The sequence below is a fragment of the Sorex araneus genome, chromosome 3 (genome assembly GCF_027595985.1).
Source record: "Sorex araneus isolate mSorAra2 chromosome 3, mSorAra2.pri, whole genome shotgun sequence".
In the NCBI taxonomy this organism is placed as follows: domain Eukaryota; kingdom Metazoa; phylum Chordata; class Mammalia; order Eulipotyphla; family Soricidae; genus Sorex; species Sorex araneus.
In genome coordinates this window covers 169,710,618-169,737,547 of record NC_073304.1, presented here as the reverse complement: position 1 = coordinate 169,737,547, position 26,930 = coordinate 169,710,618, and the positions used below count along the sequence as shown (strand labels likewise).

General features: G+C 54.5%; 1 protein-coding gene across 3 annotated transcripts in view; it reads left to right on the top strand.

Moving 5' to 3' along the window:
• Positions 1-366: 366 nt before the first annotated feature.
• SIK3 (SIK family kinase 3) overlaps positions 367-26,930 on the top strand; it is a 181,200-nt gene continuing 154,636 nt past the window's right edge. For 2 of the 3 annotated variants that reach the window (XM_055129789.1, XM_055129788.1), the window contains exon 1: positions 367-517. The gene's annotated coding sequence lies outside the window, so the exon portion shown is untranslated. The remainder of the gene's footprint in view (positions 518-26,930) is intronic. The other variant, XM_055129787.1, reaches the window with a different exon arrangement.

The following is a 26,930-nucleotide window of genomic DNA, read 5'->3' as shown; positions in this document are numbered from 1 at the left end:
GAGGGGGGCACCCGGGAGCCGGCGCCCGGCGCGCGGGGCCCACGCGGGAAGGTCGAGCTCGCCGCTGAGGTCACGGTTGCCATGGCGCCGGGCGCTGACGCGCGTCGGCACGTGACGCGCCGTTGCCATGGCGCCGGGCCGGCGGCGCGGAGGCCCCGCCCCCGCGTGACGTCGGCGCCCCGCCCCCGCCCGTCCCCGCCGGCTCCCCGCGGCCCCGGAGGTTTCACTGCACAACAAGATGGCGGCGGCGGCGGCGGCGAGCGGAGCCGGCGGGGCGGGGGGCGCCGGGGCCGGGGGCGCGGGCCCCGCGGGCCGCCTGCTGCCCCCGCCCGCGCCGGGCCCCGCGCCCCCGGCCCCCGCGCCCGGCGCGCCCGCGGCCGGCCCGCCGCGCCCCCCGGCGCCCGCGCCCCGCGGCCCGCTGCCCGCCCGCATCGGCTACTACGAGATCGACCGCACTATCGGCAAGGGCAACTTCGCCGTGGTCAAGCGCGCCACGCACCTCGTCACCAAGGCCAAGGTGGGCGCGCGGCCCGCGGCGCCGTGGCCGTCGGGGGGCCGGGACCCCGCCGAGGGCTCCCCGGGGGCCTGTCCGCGGGCAGCCGTCGCTCCGGCCGGTGCCCGAGCGGGTCCCGGCGGGGGGCTGGGGGGCCGCCGGGGGGCACCGCGCCGCTCTGCCCCGGGAAGGGGCTCCGGGACCCCGGGGGTTAATTAGCCCTGCGGGAGCGCGGGCCCGTGCCCGAGGGTCCGCACCGGGGGGCCGGTCAGCGCCGCGCCGCGGGCCCGCAGGGGGACGCTCCCCCGGGGACCCGCGCCGCCGGGCGGAGAGCGCGACTGGCCAAGGTCACTTCGCGAGTCCCGGGCACCCCGGCGTGCCCCCGGCGGTCGGGCCGGCCGGGGCCCGGGGGGCGCGGGCTGGGTGGGGGGCGCCGGCCCGGGGAGCCGGGTGGGCACGGCCAGCCGGCACCCGGGGGAACGGGCTGACTCCCGTCGGCCCGACAAAGGCCGTTTGTGCTCCGGCTATCTGCCCCGGCCCCGTCGCGCCCGCGCCCCGGCTCTGAATGTGGTCATTCATTCCGCTCCCGGCTGCGGCTCGCGTGTCCCCCGCGCCGGGCCGCGGACAGCCCCGCGCGCGCCCCTGCGGCCCCGCCGCCGCCGCGCGCCGGGCACCGGGCAGCCCCCGCCGCCGCGCCGCGCTCCTCCCGGGCACCCCTCGGCCGGCCGGCGCGGCCCCCGGAGCTCCCTGCTCTGCCCTCCTGGCGGCGGGACCCGCGGGGGCCTTCTGGAGGCTGGGGTGGGGGGTTGTAGTGGTGGTGGTGGTGGTGGTTGGAAAATTGATTGGTCAGTTTCACTTCCCCCGGGAAGCCCCCTCCAGCCGTTCTGCCAGGTTTGGTCCGAGGCGGCCGAGGCTGAATGGGATGTCAAGCCGGGCTCTCCGTCCCGGTGGTACCCTGGCAGCCGGAGGGGCGCCGGGACCCCGCGGCTCCCTGCAGGGGCTTCTCCGCCCGCCCGCTCCAGAGCCTGCACTTCTGCTGAAGGCTCGCCAAGCCCAAGTTCTGTTGGCAAACAACTCAAGTTGCTCAGGCTTCGCCCCTCCTAGTGGTATTTCCTCCGTAGCCCACCTCCTCTTCTGCGCCATCCCCTTTGCTCTCCGGGACTGCTCCCCCCCACCCCCCACCGGCTCAGATCTCTCGGGGTCTGGGCTCGGTGAACGCCGTGGGTTGTCTGGCTTAGGGCATCTCTCGGACAGAGAGAATTTTGCATCTTCCAGCCCTTGGCTCTGCCAAAATATTGATAAATCCGTGACAGGCAGGGCTGAATGATTTTTCTCAATTGCAGTGCAATTTACAATGGCGAATGTAATTGCAAACAGTTGATTCTTGGCTTTCTATATGAAAGAGACATTTCTTTCCTCGGTAGTCAGCAAAGCCAGTGCCTAATTATGGCTGGGCTGCCCGCTTTCTAATTTCCCTCTGCGTGTGTGTGTGTGTGTGTGTGTGTGTGTGTGTGTGTGTGTTTCTCGGAGGCCTCGGTATCCCTGAGACTGCAGCCTTCTAAAACGCTGGCTTGCGAGCGGGTGTCACTGTTTATGTTGGTTTTTATCTTTGATCGTTTGTGGTGCGCAGTTATGCAATTCCTATGTATGGAAATATCCCGAACTTTGAATGGGACCAGAATGGCCGGGACAATGAGTTGCATGTGTGCGGGGACCACACTCGCATTCCTTTCTGTGTGTGCAGCAGGGTGCAGGTTGCTGGTTCCACGCAAGAGCGCGCTACCTTTTGCTGCCTTAATAACTCCGACGCCACAAGGGGAGGTCAGTGCCCGAGGAGCTGCCGTGGGTGCCCGAGTGGACCGGGAGCGCATTTTGGCCTGCTCCCGGCTTCTCTCGGCCCATGCCCACAGCTCAGACGTGCCTTGCCGCCTTTGACGTCCGGTCTGCTTGCCTCTGGGGGCTGTGGTTGGGTTATATAACAGCGAGGCAGGTGCCCAGGTGCCGGGAGGCGCAGAAGCTGCTGTTCCCTGGGTCCAGAGAGAGTGGCCCCCCACCCTCCATCTCTTCCCAGCCCCCCCTTTTTTTTTAAACTTCTGCTGCTTTTAGAGGTATGTGATCAATTTTAAAAACGAACCTTTCTCTCTTCTCTCTGTAGGAGGCTTCGGCTTTTCCTAAAACTCCGCCAACCAGACTCTGATAATTAGGGTGCCCTTGCACTGGCCCTGAGGTGGTTTGTTAGTAGGCGGTTTCTGAACATCGGAGAAAACACCCAGGATCATCTTCTCTTGTACCCATTCCCCATTCTGAGGACAAAGAGGCTCAGGGTAGCCTCTGAGCCTCGTTCCTGGAACCCCCTCCCCCGTTCCCTGGGTGGGGAAGTCGGCCTTGCCCCAGGGTCTGATAACTCTCCGCCGCCCTTCGAGCGAGGACCCAGAGAGGAGTGGACTGGGCCGAGGGGAGGGAGTCCTTGTTGGTTGCTGACCCTTATGCTCAAGGACTCTTGGCAGTGCTCAAGAGTGTCACGGAGCACTGGCCTGTTGCAGTGAGCAGGATAGAGCCCTCGCCTGGGCACACTCTGACCAGCGGCCCTTCCTCGCGTGCTCTGGCCTCCCCGCTTTGATTTCCTCCAGAGAAGACTTTCCCTGACATTTCTTTGGCTCCGTTCTTTTAGCAGGACACTAGGAAAGCGCTTTATTTAAAAAAAAAAAAAAGATTAAAAAGAGGAGTCGGTTTTCTGCTCACTAATTTTCTGCTCTCCAGGCCTAATTATATACCTTCAGGGGTTGGGTGGGACCAGAGAGATCTATTTTGTGCATGCGTGTTCTTAGCGTCTGCACCACTATAGAAACCGTCGGTCAGATGCCTTTTCAAAGTGTCGCGCAAGTATATACCACTGGCCTGTTGCTGGTTTGTGGTGAGAGCGTGACCTTTGGAGGCCGCTGCTGGTGCTCGGATGCCCTGCTGCTGCGTCGCCCGGTGCTCTTGGGTAAGGTGTCCGGCCCCTGGTGCCTGGATTTCCACATCCAGAGGAGGAGCCGACAGCGGTTTCTTGCCTCACCAGCTTGGGTGCTCAGAAGATTAAATGAGATATGTGTAGGCTCTCCCTCTGATGAGCGCCTGGGCCTGGTGACGGTGAAATAGATGTTCCCATTAGCCTCATCATCGGCGGTACCAAAGATGAGGAAGAAGACATAATTCCGCCCCCCTCCCCTCACACCCCCCTCTTGCGGGGGCTTTTCACCCGTTTGGAACAGTTCATGAATGCATAAGCCACTCATTTTTCATCAGGTGTCATCCTGATAATATGCTTTCAGGATTAAAATAAAAATACTTTGCTATTACTTCAGGTGCCAAAATGAATGTAGGGTTTTTCTTTTCTTTTTTTTTTGGTGTGTGGGGGAGGGCAGTGCCAGGGATTGAACCCAGGGCCTCACATAGGCAAGCCAAGTGCTCTGCCACTGAGCCACATTTCTGGCCTAAAATATTTGTGTCAAACTCTCGTGGACTATTGGCTAATCTCATGAAATTGGCATTTTACCTTATTTTAATTTTTTGGTTTTTGGCCATACCTGGAGGTGCTCAGGGCCTGCTCCTGGCTTTTGCTCAGGAATCACTCCTGGTGGGCTTGAGGGATTATGGTCCCCCCACAACCCCCGCTGTACCATCACTCACTCCAGCCTCAGAAATTGGCGTTTTTGTTTAAAAAACTTACTGAGATGCTGGACAGTAGGTAAGGTGCTTACCTTGCATGCTGGCTCAGTCCCTGGAACTCCAACCCTGAGCCCCGCCAGGAGTGATCCCTGAGTGCAAAACTAGGAGTAAGCTTAAGCACAGCTTCCCCCGCCCCCCACATTTATTTTGAATTTGGGGCCATACCCAGTAGTGCTCAGGGATCACTTCTCGTGCTGGGGCTCTAACCTGGGCCTCCTGCAGGCAAAGCATGTGTTCCAGCCCATTTAAGGATCTCTCGGGCCCCCAAATCTGTGCTTTATTTATGTTGGGGTCACATTTGGCACTGCTCGGGGCTTACTCTGGGCCCTGTGCTCAGGGGTATCTCCTGACAGTGCTCAAGGACTGTGGTGCTGGGGATAGAACTGAGGCCACTTGCGAGTGAGGCGAGCACTGCAACTCCTGGAGTTTCTCTGAACCTCAGGATTTTACATTACATTGCACTGTAGCACTGCAGCACTGTCATCCCGTTGTTCACCGATTGTTCGAGCAGGCACCAGTAACGTCTCCATTGTGAGACTTGTTACTGTTTTGGCATATCGAATATGCCACAGTTAGCTATATTTTATGTATTTTTATTTTTTATTTTTATTTATTTATTTATTTATTTATTTTGCTTTTTGGGTCACACCCAGCGATGCACAAGGGTTACTCCTGGCTCTGCACTCAGGAATTACCCCTGGCGGTGCTCAGGGGACATATGGGATGCTGGGATTCAAACCCAGGTCGGCCGCATGCAAGGCAAACGCCCTACCCGCTATGCTATCGCTCCAGCTCCTGTATTTTTATTTTTTATGTTTATATATATATTTTTTAATCTGGACCATACCTAATGGTGCTCAGGAATTATTTTGCACTCAGGGAACACTTCTGGCAATGCTTGGGGACATATTGGGTGCTAGGGCTCAAATCCCGTCGGCTGCATGCAAGGTACATGCCCTACCCACTGCACTATCTCCTGGAAAATCCTAAGACTGGCATTTTAAAACATAATTTTCCATTCAGATTTCCGGGGTTTTATTTTGTTTTATGGCCACCTCCATCTGTGCGTAGGGTTTTTGTCATGGCTCTCCGCCCAGGGATCATTCCTGGCAGGCTTTGGGGAATTTATGGGTGCCCGGGATCAGCCTTGGGTTGGCTGCTTGCAAGGCAAGCTCCTACCCTCCGACTGCTTTCCGGCCTTCACATTTTGTCTTGACAGGTATGAGGCGTGCCTAATGAAAACTTAACATTGGCTTTTGCTTTGGGCTGCCTCAGATTTTCTGTGTATTTTGTGCCACTTTGTCCTCTTGGAGATTGGACAGTGTGCTTGGACGCAGTCTTTTCTCCAGGCATTCACATAAATTTGTCGGAGAATTCCTACCGCCTTATTAGGGATTTTCCTGCACTTGGCCACAGAGTGTCTTCCTCAGATCGCCAAGTTTGGGATTCTTTGTTTGCTTTTGGGCCACACCCCGCAGTGCTCAGGGGCTGGGGGTCAAACCCAGCCCTGCATGCAGAGCTCTCCCGCCCTCCCTTCAGACTCTGCCTCACCCCCAGGTCAGGAGTCTTTTCGAGGGGAGGGTTTGGGCCCCTGAGATTACTTCTGGTGGTGCTGGGGGATCATGTTCAGTGTTGGGGATCGAACCCGGGTCAGCCGTGTGCAAGGCAGTTGCCTTCATCCCTCTCCCGCCTCTCCTGCCCCCAACATCGGGATTCTTTTGTCTTGTTTTTGTTTTGGGGCCACACCTGGTGATGCTCAGGAGTTATACCTGGCTCTGCACGCAGGGATCACTCCTGCTGGTGCTTGGGGGGACCTTATGGGATACCAGGGATCGAACCCGGGTCTGCTGGGTGCAAGACAAGCGCCCTCCCCGCTCTGCCATCCTTCCGGCCCCACGGATTCTCAAGCTTAGATAGTTCATAGAGATACTCTACTCCATGACCCCATCTAGATAGTGACCAATGAAGGCACATCTGGGCAAATGTATTTTAGTGAGGTTAGCGACTCAATGTGGACTAAGAGCATTGTTTTAATCCCTAAGGAGGAGTCTATGTCTGGTTTCTGGTTTTTGGGGTCAGTTTGGGTGGTGCGGGGACTGCAGTGGGCTGGGTCCTTGGGCGCCCTGTGGTACCTGGGAATGAACCCACGCCTCCTGCATGCGTGCCAGCCTGTTGCGCTATCTCTGGCCTCGGGAAAGGTTTCTTTAATGCGTAGATGAGCAATGCCCATGCGGATCAGCATGCGGAAACAAGATTCATCGATAAGGAGAAAGAGAGGATTCTTTCTGTCAGGAAGGCGGGTCGAAGGCAAGATTGGCCCTCGTTCCGTTCGGGGACCGTGCCACCCCTTGGCTCTCTGGTGCTGACTGGTTGTCCTTGCCCGGCTGTCCCTCCGGTTACCGGCTGTGTTGAAACCTGGTGAAGAGCTGACACTGATTTGGACTAGTCTTTCCGGAGTCACAATAGCCAGGAGTCTGCTTTCAACATCAAAGCTGTTTGTTTTATGGAACTCTCTGCCTTTGGTGCCAGCTCCCTAGAAAGTCAGACATCTGGCCCAAGCCAGAGGTGCCCCAGACGAGTCACTCCCGTGCCAGCAGCGCTGTTTCATTTTCCAAACTTGAAGCTGGCGAAGGCTTCCCAGGTCGTGGCGGCAAAGGGAGCACCACGGGGGCTGTGGGAGGAGGCAGGCAGGCCCTCGGCCGCCCCTCAGACCGCCCGCATCGCGCGCTCAGTGTCGGGGCGTCTGAATCCGCTAGGCGCTCCTCCGGCAGAGTCTGGTCTGAGTGCTCAGGGCGCCCGGGAGCCAGAGCTCTTTTTCCACCTGGATTTTATTTCCTTTTACAACAGGGTTGTTTTTGTTTTGTTTTGTGTCTTTTGTTTTTCTGGAGCCACACCTGGCAGTGCTCAGAGGCTGCTTCTGTGGGGCTTGTTCCTGGTGATGCTGGGAGCGCCTGTCCCAGGCACCAAGGCCCAGGCCTGGACGTGACTTTCTAGTAAGTAGCTTCCCGCCGGGAGGGGGACTCCGAATCAGCTGGATGGACCGTAGGGAGTGTCTGGGGACCGTGTTGCTTGGGAGCGCTGTCAGACTGCTTTTCCAGGGGGAAGAACTTAGCCACCTCTTACATAACACTGGGGAAGCCAGCCTGGGGAGGAGGCCAGTCTGGTGAGGAGGCCAGTCTGCTGAGGAGGCCAGCCTGGGGAGGAGGCCAGTCTGGTGAGGAGGCCAGTCTGCTGAGGAGGCTAGTCTGCTGAGGAGGCCAGTCTGCTGAGGAGGCCAGCCTGGTGAGGAAGCCAGTCTAGTGAGGAGGCCAGCCTGCGGAGGAGGCCAGTTGGTGAGGAGGCCAGTCTGGGGAGGAGGCCAGCCTGGTGAGGAGGCCAGTTTGGGGAGGAGGCCAGTCTGGTGAGGAGGCCAGTCTAGTGAGGAGGCCAGCCTGGTGAGGAGGCCAGTCTGGTGAGGAAGCCAGTCTAGTGAGGAGGCCAGCCTGGGGAGGAGGCCAGTCTGGTGAGGAGGCCAGTCTGGTGAGGAGGCCAGTCTGGGGAGGAGGCCAGTCTGGTGAGGAGGCCAGTCTGGGGAGGAGGCCAGTCTGGTGAGGAGGCCACCTGGTGAGGAGGCCAGTCTGGGGAGGAGGCCAGCCTGGTGAGGAGGCCAGCCTGGTGAGGAGGCCAGCCTTGTGAAGAGGCCAGCCTGGTGAAGGGGGTCAGTCTGGAGTGGAGGCCAGCCTGGTGAGGAGGCCAGCCTGCCAAGCTTGGGAGCCAGCCCTTGTGCAGTGGGAGTGGCGAGCACAAAGGTCTCAGGGAGAGAAGTGAGCTTGGTTTATCCCAAGATTACCCTTAAGGTCACTATGCCAGGGGATGCCTGGGGTGGACGGAAGGGGAGGGCAGGTGGGAAGGAGGAGATCAGAGAGTGAGCAACCTGGCACATCCAGGCACAGCGTCCAGGGGCAGGCTGCTTCATGGGGCTGGGGCCAAGCTGGGCTGGACAGCAGAGAGTGGCGGAGCCGGTGCTGAGCCTGCTCTCAGGCTGGAGTGCTCGTACAGGGGGGCAGTCTTTGCATCGGCCAGCCCAGGGTTGGGGCCCGCGCAGCCCCGCACTGCTGCTGTGTGCACCCTCCCCCGCAGACAGCCTGTGCTGCTTAGGGGTAAAGTTCAAAACAATCTTTTAATAAAGCATTTCTTGGGGCTGGAGCCATAGCACAGCGGGGAGGGCGTTTGCCTTGCATGCAGCCGACCCGGGTTCGATTCCCAGCATCCCATATGGTCCCCCGAGCACCGCCAGGGGTAATTCCTGAGTGCATGAGCCAGGAGTAACCCCTGTGCATCGCCGGGTGTGACCCAAAAAGCAATCAAACAAAAAAAAATTTCTTCAGATACCCTACAAATTTTGGTTGTTTTTTGGGGGGCCCACACCCTGCAGTGCTAATATCGTGGTGCTAATGTCTACTGAGAATCCACAGGGGAACCAGGGTTTGAATCTGGCAGGCAGCCGCCAGGCCAGAACCTTAGTCCCTGGCCTAGTTCTTTGGCCTCAGTGTGGCTTAAAAAAAAAGTTATTATTATTTTTTAACCACATCCTGCGGTGCTTGGGGTTATTCCTGTCCCTGCACTCAAGGGTCACTCCACTTCTGGTGGGCTCTGTGGGGACCATCTGGGGTGCAGGGGATTGAACCTGGGTTGGCTGTGTCCAAGGCAAATGCCTGCCCGCTGTGCCATCACTCCCACCCTCCCAGTGTATAATGTTAGGATCTGTGGCATACTTTGGCACATCCGCTAAAAACATGATAAGCCAGTAAATACTCATGATTTATAAGTCACACACACAAAAAAAGTCTTCGAGATACTCCCAGTGTTTCCAGAGTCTCGGAAGGTGGCTGCACAGACTCACATGTGACGGCATGTTCAAGGAGTTCAAGCCTCTTGGCTCCTGGCTTGCTCTTCTCTTTTCATTGACCCCCCCCCCCCTCACCACCCTCATTTCCCCAGAGTCCTGCAGGTGGGGAGGGGGCACTTGAATGAGAATCTCCTGCCCTGGTCAGTGCCTCCCCCCGCCTCTGCTCATGCCAGGCATCGCTCGCCCCCTCGCCCCCTCGCCCCCTCGCCGGAGGAGCGCCGGGCCTGCTACTCCCCACCGCCAGCACCGCCCCCGAGGTGTTCACATTAGAGAGCCCCCACTCCGGACTCTCCTCGGCTTCGGGTCCCTCTTGTCACCCCGCCTCCTTCTGGGAGTGCTCCAGGGTCCACTGCTGGGCTTTGATCTCCTTCTCATCTTGGTGCCCCCTTGACACGACCGAGGTGCCCGAAAAGGCCCTTTCTGGTGACTCAGGGAGCACAGCAGCAGTGCCCGGAAGCCAGGTCTGCATGTCGGGTTTTCTTCCTTTGGGGGTGTGTGGGGGGTTAGGGCATACCTGGCAGCGCTCAGGGCTCACACCTGGCTCTGTGCTCAGGGACCCTGTGCGGGGCGGGGGACTGAACCGTGTTGGCCACAGGCAAGGCAAGCCCCCTACCCGCTGTACTCTTCTCCTCTGTCTGGAGTTCTGGCGCCACCGCGCCTGGTCATTCCCAGGGTGCACTGGTCACACATGAGCTTCAGCCATCTTCGAACCCACGCAGAGGCCTGGGCTTGGCCGGGGGCCCTGCTTACAGGGATGGAGCATGTTCTCTGCACGTGAGAGCCCCGGTGTGATCTCCGGTGTCACGTGCCCTCCTCCCCGCAGAGAAAGGAGAGCTGGTTATGCGGGCGCAGGAGAAACCCGTGTTGGGCTCCTCTCCTCAGCTCTGCCTGCTGCCCAGGGTCGCCTCCCAGCAGCTGAGTCTCTCCCCGTCCCACCAGCAAGCAGTTTGCTTCCTTCTGGGTGCTGTCCTCTGGGTGATGACTGCTCTCCAGGGGACGAAAAGTCTAGCACCTTCTCCTGGATTCCTGGATTTTTGAGTATTATTGAGTATTCAATGTATGATCTTAGGAGTGCTTATTTTTTTTTCTGGGGGGGGTTATTTTGGACCCCCCCTCAGTGGTGTGCAGGAGGCTAGTTTTGGTTCTCTACTGAGAGAAGAGGTCTGCTTCCTAAGGTGTTTTTCTTTTTTTGGGGGGGGATTCTCCTGGGGATTGAACTGGGTGGGCTGCATACATGCAAGTTTAGTGTCTTTTTTTAAAATTTTTTTTATTTTTTGGGTCACACCCGGCGATGCCTAGGAGTTTCTCCTGGCTTTGCACTCAGAAATTACTCCTGGCGGTGCTCAGGGGACCATATGGGATGCTGGGAATCGAACCTGGGTCGGCTGCGTGCAAGGCAAGCGCCCTACCCGCTGTGCTATGGCTCCAGCCCCAGGTCTAGTGTCTGAATCCTTGTACGGTCTCTGGGACCAAGCCATTTTGTTGATGAGGTACTTTGAAGGGCTTTTGATTATTACTCTTGTTTCTGTGCCATACCCCTCAGTGCTCAGGGCTTGCTTCTGGCCCCACGCTCAGGGACCACGTCTGGTGGTGCTCAGGGGAACATTCGGGCTGCCAGGGATCGGCCCTGACTCCTGCTTCTTTGACTTGGGTTGGCTTTGTGTGCAAGACAAGCGCCCTACCTGCTGTACTGACTCTGGCCCCTGGGAAGGCTCTCGAGAAAGGAAACATCCATCGCCTGGTACAAAACTGCTGGATAAACGGTGGCAAAGTGACACTGGGGACGTATTTAGTTTTCCTTCTTTCCTTTGTTTAGGTTGTCGTCCTTTCCCTGGTGGTGCTGAGGGGCTTCGTCCGGATCTGTGCTAAGGGGGCCACTGAGTGGTGGTGGGGACTCAGCCTGCTTGTGGGGTCGAAGAGCAGACGCTCTAACCCTTGAGCCATCTCCCTGGCCCCAGGAACATATTTCTTTCCGGAGGGCTGAGATCTGCTGGGAACTGGGAGGTCCTGGTCTTCAACGAGCACTTCGGCTCAGTTGAGCTGGTGAAAGGAGCAGGGGTAGGGTACGTCAGCCCCACCGCCCCGAAACTGCCTCGGAAGGCGAGGCCAGCCTGGGGAAAGGGCCTGTGAACACCGGGGCTTGCTCCGCTGGATACTGGCACCCTGTTGCCCAACACTAAGCCTGAATTTTGATGTCCGTGTTCATCAATGATCCAATTTCTGCTGTTTCAGCACCAGTGCATGCCGACCCACTGTCAGCTTTTTAAATTCCTGCCTCCAGAGGAGTTGAATGGGAAAATACAGCTCAGCCGACCGCATTGCTGCAATTGAAATTTTTTGTTTTTTGTTTTTTGGCTTTTTGGGTCACACCTGGTGATGCACAGGCATTACTCCTGGCTGTGCTCGGGGGACCGTATGGGATGCTGCGAATTGAACCCGGGTTGGCCATGTGCAAGGCAAACGCCCTACCGGCTGTGCTATTGCTCCAGCCCCTGCATTTGAAGTTTTGGGGGAACCGTTTTGCCTGTGTCCATTCTGTCTGTCCATCCAGTAATAGCTTCTTTGTTGTCTATGTGTGTTGGGGGGTGTACAGTGGTGGTGCTCAGGGGACCACCATGGTGCCAGGGAACCTCAGACTCCAGCCCCCTTAGCCATTTCCCTAATAATTCTTTTTTGGTTTGTTTTTGGGGTACTTCGAGGCTGTTGCTGGTTCTTTGTTTAGGAGTGACCCTGTCAGTACTCAGGGTGGTGCTGGGACTTAACTCGGGTGTCCACATGCAAGGCGGCACCTCCTGGACTCTCTAGCCTCTAGTCATTTGTCTCTCTCTTTCTTTTTTTTTTTTTTTTTGCGGGGACTGGGTGGATCACCCAGGTGGGTACTTAGGATTACAGGAATCCCGATGATTCTTGGCCCAGCCAGGGCTCGAGGACGCTGGTAATTCGCAGGACCACACCCGGCAGTGCTGGAGGCGGAGGGGTGGGCAGCGGGATGGGGAGTATTGCTGGATGTGACCCAGAGAGAGAGAAGGAGAGGGGGAGGCGCAAGTGGAAGAGGAGAGAGAGAGGGGAGAGGGGAGAGAAAGAGAATGGTTAACACTTGTCAGAAAGACCCTGGCATGATGACTTAATGTATTTCCACTAGGGCAGGGGTTTGCCCTGATTTCTTTTTCTCAATATGCTGGGGGCTGGAGCGATAGCGCAGTGGGTAGGATGTTGGCCTTACATGCGGCTGACCTGGGTTCGATTCCTCTGCCCCTCTCGGAGAGCCCGGCAAGCTACTGAGAGTATCTCGCCCACATGGCAGAGCCTGGCAAGCTACCCGTGGCATATTCGATATGCCACAAACAGTAACAAGTCTCACAATGGAAACGTTACTGGTGCCCGCTCGAGCAAATCGATGAGCAATGGGATGACAGTGATACAGTGATACAATATGCCGGAGATTAAACCCAGGGCCTCACAGGGAAGGTGAATGTTCTGCAGCTCAGCCATATCCTCACCCCAAGAGCAGAGATTTTATTTAATTTTTAAGATTAATTATTTTAGGTTTTTTTTTTGGGTTTGGGCTACTCCCCGCTGTGCTCAGGGCCTACTCCTGGCTCTGTGCTCAGGGCTCACTCCAGGTGGTACTTGGAGGACCATATGGGGTGCCGGGGATTGAACCTGGGTCGCCTGCTTACGAGGCAAGCGTCTTACTCGCTGTACTCGCTGTACTCCAGCCCCAGAGAAGCCCCCAAAGGGACTAAGTTTTCTTAGTCCCCCTTCCCCACATTTTTTATCTTTTGTGGTGTCTGGGTTCAAACCCAGGGGGTCTCACACATTCAAGGCATCTGCTAATTTTCTCCCTTTTCCTCACAAATTTCTGGGTAAGGAGATTTCACTTTTGGGGGGGTGGGGGGATGGGTATTTGGTTTGGGGCCACACCTGGCTCTGCACCCAGGGATCAAACCCGGGGCTGGCTGTGGGCAAGGCAAGCGCCCTAACCACCGTGCCGTCTCCCTACCCACTGTGCTGTCTCCCTACCCACAGTACTTCTCTCTGGCTCCCATTTTCCCCCTCCCCCTGGGCTAGCGCTTTATTTCTGGCATATGTCTATATATGTCCAGTATCCCTTAGCCAATCCTGCCATTTCAATTCAAATCCCTTACTTGAAAGGGGAGGTCTCCTCACATCCGGGCTCCGCGTGGTTCCTTCCTGGAGGAGGTCCCGCAGGGACAGTGGCCTGCATGGTCACTGCCTCCGTCCCCCCCAGCTGGGGCCTGCCCTTCCTCTGGAGGCCAGCAAGCTGTCCGCCATGGGCACTTCCTGAAATAGCTCCAAGCTATCTGTTGAGTTATGTTTTGTTCTGGCTTTGGGAAAAAGACCCCCTCCCCTCAAAAAAGATCTGCCCCCAAACTGAAGCAACTTTCAGCAAATTACTTTCAATGGGTTCCTTTTTATTTATTTATTTTTAATTTTTTAAATTAAATCACCGTGAGATAGAGCATTACAAAATGTTCATGACTGCGTTTCAGTCATACGGTGTTCCAGCACCCACCCCTCCGCTGGTGTAACTTCCAGTACCAGTGCCCCAGCTTCCCTCCCACCCCTTCAAGCTCCCCCCACGCCACCCTGCCTCTGTAGCAGGTACCTCTCCTCTCTCTCTCTCTCTCTCTCTCTCTCTCTCTCTCTCTCTCTCTCTCTCTCGATCGCTCGCTTACTCTCGCTCTCCTCTCTCGATCTCTTATTTTAGGCATTATGGCTTACCGTAGATACTGGAAGGTTATCATGTCTATCCCTGTACCTGCTTTCAACACTCAGTTCCTGTCCAGAGTGATCATTGTCATAATGGTCCCTCCTCTATCTTAACTATCAGAGAGTTCTTTCAGTGCTCTTTGTCTTTCTTGTATTAATTGAGCTAGTATTTGTTGTGTCTGGTGTATGCGGAAAAAGTAGCAGCTCCTAGTACGAGCAGATTAAATAGAGTTCATATGCTCAGGGTAGACAAAGGGTTAAGTTAAAGGAGCTGTTGAATGCTCTCAATTTGAACCTCATAGAGGAAGGAAGAGGAGAGGTAAATTAATTTTCTTTTGTCAACCCATTGCTCATTATACTGGTCCTCCTCTGCCACCTTCTTCTGAGTCTCCCCTCTCCCCACTTCTGATTCTATAAGGATTAGGTGCTTACAGAAAAAACTTGGAGAAAAGTAGGGCAATAAGAAATAAAGATATGTGATTTTAGCAATATAATTCAGAATAGATCTGTGGGGCCAGGGCGATAGCTCAGAGTTGGAGTACATGCTTTGTATGCGGGGGTCCCAGGTTCACTTCCCAGCGCTGCCTGTTCCCCAGGCACTTCCCAAAGTACCCCCGTCACTGGGCTGGGAGTAACTCCTGAGCATCCCTGGGTGTGACCTAAAAGCCAAAGAAAAGTTAACATGCATTATTTCACCTTTTTGTTTGGGTTTGGTTTTGGAGCCACACCTGTCTGTGCTCGGGGCTTCCTCCTGGCTCTGCATTCCTGGCGGTGCTTGGGGGCTTTACGGGATGCTGAGGATTGAACTAGCTGCCCTACCTACTCGCTGTACTATGGCTCTGGCCCCTGTATTTTTCTTTTTAAATCATTTTGAATCAGTGTCTAAATAAAGCCTCTGCATTATAATCATCTCCCTTAACCTAGTTTTGTTTTGTATGGTCGTAGAGTGGGGGCCACACTTGGCGATGCTCCTGGGAACATGCAGGGTGTCGGGGACGGAACCTGGCTCGTTGTGTAAAAGGCCATACTGCCTCTCTGAGCCCCTACAGCTTCTTTTTTTTTTTTTTTTAAGCTTTTTTACTCAGTAGGTTTCTTTTTTTTCTTTCTTTCTTTTTTTTTTTTTTTGATGTAGGACCCAGGGCTTTCTTCATATATGGGTGTCTTCATTTGGAGTCTTTCATCTTGTTTGCATTAAACACCCTCACAATTCATCATTGTGATTTCCAGCTTTGCCTTTCAAAGCAGAGTGGGAATGAGAAGCAGTGTGAGTCAAGAATGGTTCTTGTTTTGTTTTAGGATTTCCCCCTTGATCTTTTAAAAAAATAAACAGGATTTTGTTTATTTCTGTTTTGCTTTTGAACCACACCTGGGTTAGTCCTGGCTCTGCACTCAGGGATTACTCCTGGTGGCCTTGGCGGACCATACGGGATGCTGGGAATTGAACCTGGGTTGGCCAAGTGCAAGGCAAACGGCGCCCGACCCACTGTACTATCCCTCGCGTCCCCCACTTCTGATTTTATCTTTGTTGTCGGGCCCTCAACCCGGCAATGCTCAGGGGACTCTGCTGCGTCCCGGGTCAAACCTGGGGCTTGCATGTGCAAAGCGTGTGCTTCGGCTGCCCCTTTGGTCTTTGCCTCTTGTCTCACCCGTGTCTGACTCGGCTCTGCTAACCCTTGGTAAGCGTGCCGCTTAGTTTTCAGGGAAGCGCGTCTCCCCCCCTCCCCAATTTCTCATTAGCGTGTCTTACTGAATTGCAGCTAGAATAACAAGAGCAACTGGTACAAATTGGTTTGGGGGGAAAGAATAATTTGTTGCAAGCCTGCATCTGAATGGGTGAGCGGAAGTGTCTGGGGAGGAGAGGCGCTCACGGCTGGGGCGAGTGGGCGTGTTGGGGCATCTGATGGAGAGAAGGGGGGCCCTTGTTGTTTCGGCAGGTTGCTTGCGTGGAGCTGGGTGAGGAAACCTGCCTTATACATTTAATACGCGCAGTGAGAGTCGCTGGAAAAGTGAGGAGATACTTCACGGAGAGTTTAACATGCGCTGCAGGGTGGGTGGTCTCTCTCTGCCCACCTAACGGTCAGATTTGCATGAATCAAACCGAGTTTGATCATGGTCCACTGACGTTAAAGCTTGGGTGAGGAAACAGCCGACTGCTTTCCCGCTGAAAAGGTTTCTCTCTGCGATGCCAGGCTCCGTTCCACGGAACAAATTGACATTTTCATGTAGTAAGTTGTTTTCTGTTCCTGGCACACGAAACCCGGGTTCATCTGCTCCAGAAGCAGAATTGTTTTTACTGTGGAAAGCAGGAGTGGAGCTGTGTTTCTTTGGAAGACAAGCTGGACACCTGCGGGGTCTGTCCGTCCTTCCTTCCTTCCTTCCCTTCCTCCCTCCCTCTCTCCCACCCCCTGTCCTGTTGTTCTTTCCTGTCAGAATGTTCTCACATTGCACAAGCAGGATTTTGACCATAGCTGAGTTTTTTAGTAGTTCATCCTTTCCAAAACCCTCAAAATAAGTTTTCCACAATCGTTTTTGGCTTACTCATGCATTCTGCACCGACACTGATTCTGCCATTCTAGTCAGACGGGACTGTTGGGTGCAGCGATGACCTAGTGTCCCAGGCAGCCACAGCCACGACTCTTTTTTGGGGGGGAGGGGAAGTTACGCCTGGCGATGCATAGGGGTTCCTCCTGGCTCTGCACTCAGGAATTACTTCTGGCGGTGCTCGGGGGACCATATGGGATGCTGCGAATTGAACCCGGGTCGGCTGCGTGCAAGGCAAACGCCCTACCCGCTGTGCTATCACTCCGACCCCACAGCCACCACTCTTCCTTGCGTTTTGTCTCAGTTGCATACGTGCACGCATAGAAATTCTGGTGTGCAGAATTGGGGGCTGGCTCTTTCACATCCCCCTGGAGGATATTTAAGTTCCCAGCAGTAAAATAATCTGCATAGTGTGGATTGCCACTGACTCCCTGGCACAACCAGAAGACTGGCCCGTGGTCTCAGCGTGGCCTCTCCTGATCTCATTCTCTCCGTTGGGCGGCAGCTGTGTCCAGTGCCCGGGACTCTCGGGCTCTCGGGCTCTCGGAGAAAGGCAGACTGTTTACTGAGTCACGATCACTTGTGGTGATCAGTGGCTGCTGGATGTTTCAGGCCATGAATCCGTTTTGGAGTCACATGAAAGTTTGGAAACCACATTTCACAGGGGCTGTTTAAAGTTCACTTTCTTCTCGGAGCCTACTGCCATGTTTTCTGTGCCTCCAGCTCTTGGGGGAGTTACTAGTCCCCCAGGACAGTTTGCGGCGTCCGTAGTGCTGACCTGAGCCCTGCCCTGGGCAGTGCTGTCTCCAGTTTCTGTCTGCACGGGCCTGTCGCTTAGCTCAAGGAACTTCCGAGTTCTTGGTTGTTTTCCTGCTGTTGTGATTCAGGCTCTGTGATTCCCTCACTCAGCGTTTTGAGGGTGTGTGTGGGGTCCTGGGGAGCAGACCCAGGGCCTCCCTCACACGTGCAGCGTGCGCGTTCCACGGCTCAGCTCCACCTTCCCCTCATTCAGCAGTCACAGCCCTTCTGAGCCGGGCAGCTGTCGCCACAGTTGGTCTTAGAACATTGTCGCTTTCCTTCAAAGAAACGGCGGGTCAGTAGTAGTCGTCGCTGTTCATTTCTCCCCCCTCCCTGCCCCAGCCCTTAGTGACCACTCACTGGTTCTGTACATGTGTCTCTTCTGGACATTTGTGTGAAAGGGATCCTCTGTGACCAGATACAGCCTTTTCTAGTCCATTTCTTTTGCTTAGTGCCTTCAAGGCTCATCCGAACTTTTGGTCGTCAGAATCCCATTTCTTTGCATTGCCAAGTAATTTTCCGTGGTAGTTACACTGCATTTTGCGTATTGACTGACATTTGCTTGTTTCCACTCTTCTGTTTTTTTTTTTTTTTTAATTAGGAACAATGCTGTTGTGAGTGGTTATCTACACATTTTTGTGTAGGCTGATGTTTTCATTTTTCTTGGGCATTGATCTAGGAGTTGAATTGTTGGATCACAGCATAACTCCTTGTGGAACATTGGGAGGAGCTGTCAAACTGTCTTCCAAAGGGAGCAAGGGTGCTTCACGGGCCATATCTCACTGCTGTGTGCACAGATGGCTGTGGCCCGGGTTCCATCCCCAGCACTGCCAGGAGTGACTCCTGAGCACTGGACTGGGGGTAAATAGTCTCTGAGCACTGAGCTGGGTGTGAATCCTCACCCCAAGAAAACACTCCAAGTGGCTGCACCATTTTCATTCCCACCAGTAGCAGGGAATTTTGCTTTTTCCACACCCTGTCAGAACTGGTTATTTCCAGGCCCAGGTCCCTAGTTGTCAGAACATGTGCTTAGCAGGTGCAAGGCCCTGAGTCTCACCCTGGCAGCACCTCGGTCCCCAGAGCACAGTCTGAGTGGCATCTCAGAATGGAAAGACAAAAGCAAAGCTAAAACCCAGCTCTTTTCTCTTTAATCTGTCTGTCCTATTGGATGGGAAGCCTTTCTCTCTGGGGTTTTGACTTGTTTTTCCCTCATGACTAATGGCGTGGAACAGCTTTTCTTATGCTTATTGACTATTTGTAGATCTCTCTCTCTCTCTCTCTCTCTCTCTCTCTGGGGGGGGGGAGGTCACACCTGATGATGCTAGGGCTAACTCCTGCTTCTGCAACTCAGGAATCACTCCTGCCCTGTTTGGGGAACCAATATGGGATGTGGGGAATCAAATCTTGGGTCGGCTGCATGCAAGGCAAGCACCCTAACTGCTGTACTGTTTCTCCAGCCCCAAACTTAAAAATTTTTAAATATGAATTTTATTTGGTCTAATCTAAACTTCCCCAAAGCGGGGGTGGGTCTGGGTAGGGGAGAGGTCCTGCTTGTACTGTTTCTCTGGCCCTTATATTGTTGCTTTTGGGTCACCCCTGGCTGTGCTCAGGGATCACTCCTGGAGTTGCTCAGGGGACCGTATGTCGTGCAGAGGATCAAACATGGTTCGGCCATGTACAGGGTAAGCTCCCTCCCCTGTCCCCACTCCATGTTCTCTCTCCAGCCCTTGTATTGTTTCCCATTCGGATTCGTAAAACATCACAACATGCTTTAGGAACTTAGGAAGTTCCAAAAGTTCTTCATTTTCTGGCCTTTTTTTTTTTTTTTGCATGCCAGCTGTTTTCAGGGGTTCCTCCTGGCCCTGTACCCAGGGATCACGCTGGGCAGGGCTGGGGGGCCATACTGGGTGTCAGGGATTGAATCCAGGTTGGCCGCATGCAAGGCAAATGCCCCACCTGCTCTGCTGTCCCTCTGTTCCCAAGTGCGAGAGGTTTTGTGATGTTGCCAAAGTGTCTCCAAGGATGGCTGAGCTGATCCCTTGAGCTCATGTGACTGTGGCAGGCCTTTGCCCCTTCTGCTCTTTAACTCCGACAGCCAGCCTTCATTCTATTGTAATTTCTGTTTTTTGGGTGATACCCCAGGGGTGCTTGGTGCGGGGGGTCTCTCTTGGTGATGCCTGTGGGGACCATTTGGAGCCAGGACTAACCCTGGGATGCGTGTGAAGCTTGTGCCCCAACCCTTTGAGCTCTCTTCCTCACCCTGTCTTTCTAGGAGTCAACCTGGTGGGTAAAAACTTGTCAATCTTAGCTGCCACTGTTTTTTATTCTTCTCTTTTTAGGTCACGCCCAGTGATGCTGAGGGGTTCCTCCTGACTCTGCACTCAGGAATTGCTCCTGGTGGTGTTTGAGGGACCATATGGGATGCTGGGGATCAGACCCAGGATGGCCTCGTGCAAGGCAAATGCCCTACCCGCTGTGCTATCACTCCGGCCCCAGCTGCCAATGCTTTTGCAAAGTCCCAGTTCATTTCTGCCCCCCTAGGATTCTGAGACTCGCCACGTGTGCGTGAGAAGCCCAGCGCCTTGTCTCTTCTGACTTCCCGCTGGACTGTGGCTCTTGCCTCTGTGGAGAAGGGCCTCCTGTTGCTGCGGTGTGGGCGAGAGTTTGCACCAGAGGAGGGCAAGCAGGGGGCCCAGCCCCGTGGGCACCCTTCTCCACACAGCCCTGGAACGGGTCAGAGTGTCTCTTACTGACGAGTTTTTCCTGGGATCTGGCACCTTTAGTTTTGGCTTGGCGTCCTAGGTGTCTTTAACAAACAGACAAGCTCACTTTTATACATATTGGATCTGAAGAAAAGCCTCTGCTTGTTTGAATGCAGAATCCTTGGAGGGCAGATGGCAGAAGAGGCATCAGGAAACTTGGCAGCAGCTGAGGAGGTGACCTAAAAGTAGCATACAGGGGCCAGAGCGATAGTACAGCGGGTAGGGCATTTGCCTTGCACACAGCCAACCTGGGTTCAATCCCCGGCATGCCATATGGTCCCCCAAGCACCACCAGGAGTATTTCCAGAGTGCAGAGTGCAGAGTCAGGAGTAACCCCTGAGCATTGCTGGGTGTGACCCAAAAAGGACTGTAGCACTGTGGTACCATTGTTCATCGATTTTCTTGAGTGGGCACCAGTAACATCTCCACTGTGAGACTTGTTACTGTTTTGGCATATTGAATACGCCACGGCTAGCTTGCCAGGCTCTGCCATGCTGGTGGGATACTCTTAGTAGCTTGCCGGGCTCTCCGAGAGGGACAGAGGAATTGAACCCAGGTCGGCTGCGTGTAAGATAAATGCCCTACCTGCTGTGCTATCGCTGACTTCCAAAAAGAAAAAAAAAAGGTAGCATACAGAAATTGGGAAGGAGGGAGTCTTGATTCTCACCTTGGCAGGACCTTTTCCCTCCTGCAGAATGCAGTGTCAGGTAGGTTCACTGGGTGGGACTCCACTAAATCCTTTCCATCTTTTTCTGTGCTTAGCCTTCCTTTCCCCTGTCCTGCATTAGAAATCCCGGAAGTCTGAACTGCAGCATTCTCCTGGGATCTTCAGCTAAGTCTTTTTCTTGCAGGAACCAGTTACAGGGTCTTGTGACTATGAGAGAAGTTTCAGTCTGAGAAGATGTCTGGGGGACAGAGCTAACAATAAGGCATAGGGATTGTTATAAAACCCTCCCTCTTCGATGGAAAGAGTGTTCTAGAGGGCTTCGGGTGAAACTCTTTATGTTTGTAAACTGCCCAGCTTACAGGTGTGTTTTCAGAGGGTTACTGGTTTTCTTTAAAAGGGGAGGGGGGGGGAAGCAATGGATTCTTTAAGCTCTTTTAGACTTTTTCATTAATGAGCCCCATTATGAATTTTAGAAGTATTAAGGTCCCAGAGTCTATGTTGGTTGTTTGTTGGTTTTTTTTTTTTTTTTGGCCTTTTGGGTCACACCTGGCGATGCACAGGGGTTACTCCTGGCTCTGCACTCAGGAATTACCCCTGGCCGTGCTCAGGAGACCATATGGGATGCTGGGATTTGAACCCGGGTCGGCCGCGTGCAAGGCAAACGCCCTACCCACTGTGCTATCTCTCCAGCCCCTATGTTGGTTGTTTGCGCCTTTAGTTTCTGCCCTGGAATTCTCTACCCCTGAAAGGAACTGAGAGTGAAAGGGCTTTGTGGGGAGTTAACTGATCAACTTTCTTTTTCAAGTTTTCTGCTGGCAGAATATCAGCTAACTTCCCCCCTCTTTTAGTCATATTCTTTATTTTTCTCAGTGCTAGTCTTTTTTTTCTTTCTTTCTTTTTTGGGTCACACTCAGCGGTGCTCAGGGGATATTCCTGGCTTTGCACTCAGGAATTACTCCTGGCGGTGCTTGGGGGACCATATGCAATGCTGGGGATTGAACCCAGGTTGGCCGAGTGCAAGGCAGACGCCCTGCCTGCTGTACTATTGCTCCAGCCCCATCAGTGCTGGTCTTAAAGGAGAGATTTTAGGCAGTTAACCACCCAGGACACCAACAAGTGCTTATTAGTAGATGTTATCTCCTGTTGATGTGTCACTCCTGAGAATGCACGGTGCTTGCGAAACACCTGTCTGCCTTTGGGTTTTGCTAGGTGGTTGGGTGTGTGTGTGTTTGGCGATTTGTTCAAAGAAAGCAAATGGCAATTGGAAAAGGGAAAAGGTGGAGTCAGCAAATGTCTATACACTTTCATTGAAGCAGTTTCCCAATTAGAGAGCACTCGCAGCCCTGACCTTTTTGCACTGAAGTAACCCGGCACTTCATTATGTATTCCATTGAGGTTTCCGAGCTCGGTGCCAGAGAGGGAGAAGCAAGGTTGAATGTGAAAGGAATCTGCAGAGGCTGACGCTCCAAGTGGAAAGGGTGCATGGCCCAGGCCAGGTCCAAAAATAACCTGCTCGCCCTCCAAGGAAGAGCAAGAGTGGAAGGAGCAGGGGGAGCTGGCTGCGGGCCGCCACCTGACGGAAGGTACGTTTGAAGAGTGAAGACCTCGCACGAGTGAGGTCCTGGGTTTGATCCCTGGTCCTCCCAAGGAAACAGACACTGTCCTAGTTAGGGTTGGTGGGGCTGGAGTGATAGCACAGCGGGTAGGGCATTTACCCTGCATGCGGCCGACCCGGGTTCGATTCCCAGCATCCCATATGGTCCCCCAAATACCGTCAGGAATAATTCCTGAGTGCAGAGCCAGGAATAATCCCTGTGCATCACTGGGTGTGACCCCCGAAAAGCAACAACAAGAACAAAAAATAATAGGAGTTAGGGTTGGGAGACTGTTGCTTCCTGTACGTTCTGCTTAGCCTGCTTAGCCCCGTGGAATAGTTCTTTTGCAGGATGCGGGGACCACTGCCTGCCTGGGTGCAGGAATTGTGCTTGACAACGGGTGAGCTGCGTTACCACCCTCTCGTTGCCACTTCTCAAATTAGTGATTTTCTGGGTTTGGGGTTTTGGGTCACACCAGGCAATGTTCAGGGCTTACTCCTGGCTCTGCACTCAGGAATCACTCCTGGCGGTGCTTGGGGACCATATGGGATTCCGGGGATCGAACCTGGGTTGGCCACGTGCAAGGCCCTCCTGCTGTACTGTCTTCTCCAGCCCCCTGGAGGCAGAAAACTTGATGGCTACAGGACCTTTCTAAGTGTTGAGAGTTTATAAATAACACTGAGCGTGGCACGTAGACTCGGGATTAGCACGTCAGGAAGCTTGACTGGGAGAAGTAGATTCCCTCTAGACACTTGATGGAGTGAGAGCCTGGAAGGGGGCGTCACTGTTTGGATGACGAGGTGGCAATTAGGATGTTGAGTCTGACCCAGGAAATGAGTTGTCTGACAGACCATTGTCTTCGCTAATGGTTTATACCATTTCTCGGGCTTGTAGTTGTGGAGAGAGATGATTTCCCTATCTGACGTAGGGGCCTGGAGGCCCCGCTTAAAAAAGGCACAGGAGAGTGAAACACAGTGGGGTACTGGCTCCCGGGCCCCAAAGCCAGCCAGGGCCCCTCCCATGGGCTGCCGGTCTTGTCGGTGTTTTAAGGGTTCTGAGAAGTGTGCATAGGGCTCGCTCTCCCTCCTCTTTGAAACAAGTCATAGTAGATTGCGTGTAATTATAGAAGGAGCTTTTGTAAGTTACAGGCACGTTGCACGGGGGCCAGGGTCATAGTGCGGCAGGTAGGGCGCTTGCTTGCATGTGGCTGACCTGAGTTTGATCCCCTGCACCTCAGATGGTCCCCACACCTTGCCAGGAGGAATCCTGGGGTGCAGGGTAAGCCCTGAACACTGCTGGGTGTGGCCTCCCCCCCCCGCCCCAACAAGCAAAATATGTCTTTGTGTGTGTATATGTGTATATTTGTTTATTCAATCCTCCCCCACCGCACCCTTTATAGTTGGTTGGGTTTTTCCCCATTCTTGTATTAATAAGCAATTCAAGATTTGAAAATATTTTAGGACCTTTTTTTTAAGGCAAAAAGAAGTGTCGCATCATGCTGGGGGCTTGTTCTAATCGGTAATGCCTTTGATCTGTGTTCCACATGGCCAGAGCTGGCTTCTTTGACGGCAGGAGGTGGCATTGCGCGGCTTATTTGCATGGCTGGAAGTTGAGGTCGAAGAACCAAGGTCAGGGCTGGAGCGATAGCACAGAGAGTAGGGTGTTTGCCTTGCACGTGGCCAGCCTGGGTTCATGAGCAACATGAACCCCAGCATCCCATTGGGTCCCCCGAGGACAGCCAGGAGTAATTCCTGAGTGCAGAGCCAGGAGTAGACCCTGAGCATCACCGGGTGTGACCCAAAAAGCCAAAAAAAAGAAAAAAAAATAACGAAGAACCAAGGTCTTCTGGCTCCTGTTTGGGTAGTTCCCACTGGAAATACTGATCCAGTTTTGGGGTGCAGGCCAGTGCGGGAAGGAGAGGAAGAGACAGGAGCCCCTCAGGAGCAGGAAGCAGAGCTGGGCATGCGCCTCCAGCATCAGACCCAGACGTGAAGGCCGTGCGGAGCCGGGGTGGGGACGGCAGAGCGTGCTTGGCCGCATGTGGTGGCTCCTCAGGATCCGAGACAGAGCGCGTGGAGACGTGATCTCAGAGAGGCCTGAGTTCCGGTGCGGGAATGCCCCAGTCACCACAAGGAGAGATGGCTGCAGTGCCTGTCCCTGGGGGCCTTAATACTGAGGAGGGAAAGAGTCTTCTCTCGAGAGCAGCGGGAGAGAGTTGGCCATCGGCTCACAGCTGGGCTGGACGGGGGCGGGCTCATGTTCTCATCACGCAGCCAGTCCTGTTTGGAAACCCAGGGCTAGGCCTGGTCGCCAGCCGTCCATCACAGGACCAGGCCAAGCTCTGTTGCTCAATGCGCTCTGCACCTCATGGGTGCCACCCTCGCAGGCCTTGTGTGGGCGAGCTGCTGGGAGCGCTAGCTCCATCCCGGAAGCTGAGGTTCACTTAGAGAACTTGCCAAGGTCATGTATCTTTGAAGGGGCAGAGCTGAGATTTATAAGTAGGTCAAGATGACACCACAGTTGGGTCTCCCCTCCCACCTCCCCCCGCCCCCAAATACCAGGTGTCAGACACCAAAAGCAAATGACGAAATTCTTAAAGAATCAGAATTCTTGGGGGTGGAGCGATAGCACAGCAGGTAGGGTGTTTGCCTTGCACTCGACCCACCCGGGTTTGATTCCCAGCATCCCATATGGTCCCCTGAGCACTGCCAGGAGCAATTCCTGTGTGCATGAGCCAAGAGTAAGCCCTGTGCACCATTGGGTGTTACCCAAAAAGAAATAAAATCAGAATTCTCAGTCATTGGAACTGTCAGCAGTTAACCAGGAGCCAGCCAGATGACCTTGTTCAGGTGATGTGGGGCAAAAGAGTCAGGGGAAGGCTAGGTGTCCATTCCCCTGAGAAGCGTGCTGGGAGTGCCCCAGAACACTTGAGGCTGTGGCTGAAAACCCCGGAGGAAAGAGTGGAAGGAATGCTGAGGAAAGGGATGCTAGTGGCCGTGTCAGGGGGCTTGCCTTGCAGTGGCTGCCCAGGGTGCTTTGTATATTTCTGCTTTGGGGCCATTTCCAGCAGTGCTCAAGGATCATTCCTGGCCCTGAATTCAGAAATCACTTCTAGTGGGGCTCAGGGGACTATGGGATGCTGGAAATCAGTCAAACCCGGGTTGGCCACGGGCAAGGAACGTGCTCTCCCCGCTATAGTTCCGGCTCGAACCCCAGTTTGATCCCTGAACACTGGCCCGGTGTGGCCCCCAAACAAAAAAACAAACAAAAAGCAGTTTGGCTGACCCTGTTCAGAATCTAAGTAAGGCATGGGGTATCGACTATAGCTTTAAGATGAATTCTCTTCTCCTCCTTCTCCTGGTACCCAGAGTCCTTTCTCTAGGTGATGGCTCCTGTGCCCGCTCTGTAGCTAGTGATGGCCCAGTCCGTGGCAGATGAGGCGTGTCTGGGCATCTTTGTACACAGACTCCGTCGTCAGCGTGGACTTTCCCATTGTGAAGTTCAAGGGGGTCAGAGTTTCCATACTTTTTTCTCGTTTTCTCCCTTCCGCCGTGTACGGGAACTTGAGCGCAGGGAGGCATTTTCCTTGGTTACTGTGTCTGCCTAGAAAGCACAGACCCGACTTGATTTTATTGCCCTCAGTCCCTTAGCTTCATCCGACACAATACCAGCGAATGCTTTTTGGCTAATGCCTTTGGTGCCCTCCTAATGACAATCGTAAAGATGTGTTAACACGGGAGGCTGACATTTTAGTGTGAGAATCGCGTGGAAGCGGTGAGTCAGCATTCGTCACGGGCTCTTCTGCCAGGCCAGCCTCACTGTCTCTCACCTGCATGGCGGCGAGGCCCGGGCCCTTGGTTACACAATCCACAGGGACCGGCCGACAGCACTAACCCAGTTCCACCTCCAGAGAGGCAGAAATATTCAGGGAAACGTCTGTTCATCTGCACGGGGCATCGTGCTCCAGGAAGCTAGCACGCATTGCCGCTCTTGTCCAGAGCAATTAGGGTGATGGGTGACCATCTCCGTAAAGCATCTGCTTGCATCAATGGGTAGTTTTCTTAAATAAGGAGAGGGCTGGGGCTCCGCAGTGGTGTGGCTCATGCCTCGGTCTGAAGCTAGAGCCCTGGTGCCAGTGACCCCTTCAGCACCAGCTGGTGGAGCCTGGCAGAGACTGTTCAGGAGGGACCCTGGGCTTCCCCAGCTGCCCCCACCCCAGGGTGTGGGTCCTACCAAACCCATGTTGAAATCTCTCATCTGGGGGCTGGAGAGATAGCACAGTGGGTAGGGCATTTGCCTTGCACGCGGCTGACCCGGGTTCAATTCCTAGCATCCCATATGGTCCCCCGAGCACTGCCAGGAGTAATTCCTGAGTGCAGAGCTAGGAGTAACCCCTGAGCATTGCTGGGTGTGGCCCCAAAACAAACAAAACCAAAAACAAAATCTCTTGTCTGGAACCGATCTGTGATCTGTCCGTGCTCCCTGTTCCTCTGTGTCACTGGGTCCCGGGAACCTGGTATTGGGGGTGGGAGGCAGGGAGGAGGAGTGCTGGTGTAGGGCGAAGGCATCTCTCCCCTCAGGGCCCCGCAGCCCCATCCTTGGGTCCCTTCGCCCTTGCTGACCCTCCCCCTTCATGGGTGAGATTCAGCTTTTAACTCTTTCCCCTAGTTCTGTACGATCTGATCGGAGATCTCTTCCTGGGGGCTGATTGTTTCGCCCCCCTCCTCTTATCTTCTGAGCT